Raw genomic sequence first — 4,249 nt, 5'->3', positions numbered from 1 at the left:
TTTAGCCTGGAGGATACTTGTTGGGGGGAGGACAGCAGCATGAGCACCATCTTTGACTATAATATGACCATCATATAAAAGATGGAGTCGATGCTGTGTGTGTTCTTGTTGGGCAGAATGAGACTTGACAGGCAAAATTTATAGTGGGAGACTTAGCTCAAAAGAAGAGAATTACCAAAAAGAAGTGGTCCTAAAATGAAGTGATCTGCCTTGTGAAGTAGTGAGTTTCCCAATTCTAGTAGTGTGTAAGCAGAAGCTAACAACCATGAATGAGGAGTTTTTAGATCAGTGTATCTCAAACTATGATAAAGTAGGAATTGCCTAGAGACTTTGTTCAATCACATTACTGGTTCTCTCAGCGATTATGATTCAGTGTGTTTGGAGTGGGGCCTTTGCCTTTGACTATGTTCCCAGGTGATGCTGCTGCTGCCGAGTGAGTGATAATTGCTCCAGTCATGTCCAACTCTTTGCGACCTCATGGACTGTAGCCCACCAGGCTCCTTTGTCCATGGAATTCTCCAGGCAGGAATACTGGAGTGGGTTGGCGTGCCCTCCTCCAGGGGATCTTCCCGACTCAAGGATCAAACCCACATCTCTTATGTCTCCTATATTGGCAGATGGGTTCTTTACCACTAGTGCCACCATGTGCAGGTATCAGAAAGATATTCTTTAAAGACAAACTATAGGATGGTGTGCATTTGTGATAGCAGTTTTAGGAAAAAAACTTAATATTATGGTTGCACATGTGTATTCAACTTCAGGAAGATGCAAAAGACTGTTAATAGTGGCTTTCTCAGGGGATAAGCAGTGTGAGTGTGTGTGTGCGCGTGTGTGTGTGTGTTTGGGGGGGGTACATATATAAAATAATAGTGAAGCAAAATAGGCAGCGACAGGGATAATTAATTCGGTCTATCACTTTGCCATCCTGACTGGCTTGGTTTAGAAATATTCCAACACCTGCAAAAAAGAATTGAGCAGGGGGTGAGGGAGGATTATATTAATAGAATGATCTAGATAGATGACTTAAATAATGTGAATTTTCCAAATAGGTATTTAATATGCCACTCACTTTGAAGTCTGTGAACAATTTTTACATATGTATAGTTGTGCCCATTTAGTATGGTTGAAGTGAAAGTGAAGTTGCTCAGTCGTGTCCGACTCTTTGCGACCCCGTGGACTGTGGCCTACCAGGCTCCTCCCTCCATGGGATTCTCCAGACAAGAATACTGCAGTGGGTTGCCATTTCCTTCTCCTTCAGTATGGTTAACAATGCACAAATCCGTTGTTGGAAATGTGTTAGGTAATTGCAAAATAATTGAGTTATACACTGGGGGGCGCTAACACACCAAGATATTAATAGTGTTTTGTCAGTGTACAAACTCTCCCTCTGCTGGACATTCTTAGAAAATAACACCTATTTTAAAGCAACTGTGCCTTCTCTATGGTCCAGATCATTCATTCATTCCAAGAGTACTGATCACCTACCATGTGCCAGGTGCATATGTATCATCATACATGATATTTGAATGCCTGTTGTATGATTCTATTTACTTTTCTGTATGTTTTAAATATTTCTCTTTAAAAACTAATGCTAAGAGGAAAAAGGGTCAGAAAAATGATATGATAAACAAAATTTCATATCTTAAATTCTGATGATAGTTCTTTGAACCAATTAAATGAAGTAAAGGCATGTATTAGATAAGATATCAAGCCATTTTAGAACTGGGTCTGCCTTAATAAATTATTTAGTTTAACTCTGTTTTAGAGCCAAGAAAATTGAGGTTCATAGACATGAACAGCTAGTGTAAAGGCAGGCAGAAAATTAGAAGAAAAAAAAAGCCAGTACTAAAATTTCAGTCACCTTGTTAGTGGACTTGTCACATTCAACCTGAGAATAAAATAGCAATCAAGTTGTGTGTGTTTGTGTGTGTGTGTGTGTGTGTAGTTGTATTTTTTGTGTTTAAGCAATGACCACTGGTTTGACAGAAGAAGCACCCAATCTGTTTATGTTTATTTAAGGTTAATCCACACCAAAGTAAATAGCTGACATCAGAGAAATGGATGAGGTCATCAGGAGGTGAATTGAGAAGAGGAAAAAAAGGGGAAAGTTGATCTTAGCCCTTTGCAAGATTTAAGATTTGGGAGCTCCAGCTGAGAAAATGCTTGTTCTACTGCAAGGCTGGAAACTTGCAGAGTTCAGGACACACAGAGGACACAGGCACTGCTGGGGACTTTGACATGTAAAGCATGAAAGCACTTGATGCTGAGAAACCGTAGGTTAGCAGGAAACATATACTATCCCAATTCAAAGACTGAGAAGTCTCGGTTTACCAAGGCCTTTTTAAAAAGAAGAACACACACTGTAGTTTGAGGAATAGTTGAAGGCATTTGTCTTTTTCAGCCCTTCTACCAGCTCACAGGCTACCATTTTCAGCAGGATTGCCAAAGGAGTGAGAGCTCTCCCAAGAGCAGGCAATAGGTGTTGAAGTGATGAGAAGGGGAGAAATTCTGACTTATATATAGTTTCTAGATTTTTACATCCTTTACTTGGTGAAGTAGATTATATGGTTCTGTTTTTACTGAAGAAGTCAGAAGCTTCTGTGTCTTTGCCCTGCCCCACAACTGCTTGACTACCCCAGTTTGAACACACTCATTTTTTTCCAAGTTCTGAGAACCAGGTAGCCTGGGTATTGGACCATGTGTGGGATGAAGTCTACTGCCATGAACACTGTCCTTTTCACTCACTTAATATCATCAAGTAGACCATGGAGGCATTTATGTTGAGGAATTGGGCAGAAAATAAACTATTTCTGTTTTTATTTCCACTACTCTAGGAGACAGATCAATAAAGATATTGCTGCAATTTATGTCAAAGACTGTCTGCCTGTCTTTTCTTGAAGAGTTTTAGAGTATCCAGCCTTCAATTTAGGTATTTAATCCATTTTGAGTTTATTTTTGTGTGTGGTGTTAAAAAATGTTATTTTTCACATGTAGCTGTCCAGTTTCCCTAGCACCACTTATTGGAGAGACTGTCTTTTCTCCATTGTACAGTCTTGCCACCTTTGCTAGTACATGAGTTTATTTCTGGTCTTTTTATCCTGTTTCATTGATTTACTAGAAAAGACCTTGATGCTAGGGAAGATTGAAGGCAATAGGAGAAGGGGGTGACCGAGGATAAGATGGTTGGATAGCATCACCAACTCAATGGACATGAGTTTGAACAAACTCCAGGAGACAGTGAAGGACAGGGAAGCTAGGCTTGCTGTAGTCCATGGGGTCTCAAAGAGTTGGACACTATTTAGCTAGTGAACAACAACAAATTGATCTGTAGTTCAGTGCCAATACCATACTGTTTATGATGATTGTTGCTTCGTAGTGTAGTCTGAAGTCAGGGAACCTCACTGCTCTAGTTCTGTCTTTTATGCCTCCATACAAATTTTAAGATTTTTTTGTTCTAGTTTTGTGAAAAATGCCATTGGTAAAGGCTCTCTGGGTGACTCAGTGGTAAAGAATCTGACTGCCAATGCAGGAGACATGGGATTGATACCTGGGTTGGGAAAATTCCCTGGAGAAGGAAACAGCAACCCACACCAGCATTCTTGCCTGGGAAATCCCATTGACAGAGGAGGCTGGTGGGCTACAGTTCATGGGATTGCAGATTCAAACACAATTTAGTGACTAAGCATGCGTGCACACCATTGGCAAATTGATAGGGATTGCATTTAATCTGTAGATTGCCTTGGGCAGTACTGTCATTTTGACAGTATTGATTTTTCCAATCTGAGGCCGTGGTATATCTTTCCATCTGGTTGGGTCATCTTCAATTTCTTTCATCAGTATCTATAGTTTTTGAAGTACAAGTCCTTTGCTTCCTTGTGAAAGTGAAAGTGAAGTTGCTCAGTCGTGTCCAACTCTTTGCTACCCTGTGGAGTATAGCCCACCAGGCTCCTCTGTCCATGGGATTCTCCAGGCAAGAATACTGGAGTGGGTTGCCATTTCCTTCTCCAGGGGATCATCCCAACTCATGGATTGAACCCAGGTCTCCCGCATTGCAGGCAGATGCTTTAACCTCTGAGCCACCAGGGAAGTCCCTTAGATAGGTTTATTCCTAAGTGTTTTATTCTTTTTGATATGATGGTAAATGGGATTCTTTCTTTAATTTCTCTTTCTGATCTTTCATTTCTAGTGTATAGAAATGCAACAAATTTCTGTGTATTTATTTTGTATCCTGCAACTTTATCAAATTTAT

This window comes from Muntiacus reevesi, chromosome 1 (assembly GCF_963930625.1).
Source record: "Muntiacus reevesi chromosome 1, mMunRee1.1, whole genome shotgun sequence".
Taxonomy (NCBI): Eukaryota; Metazoa; Chordata; class Mammalia; order Artiodactyla; family Cervidae; genus Muntiacus; species Muntiacus reevesi.
This window is presented reverse-complemented; position numbering follows the sequence as displayed.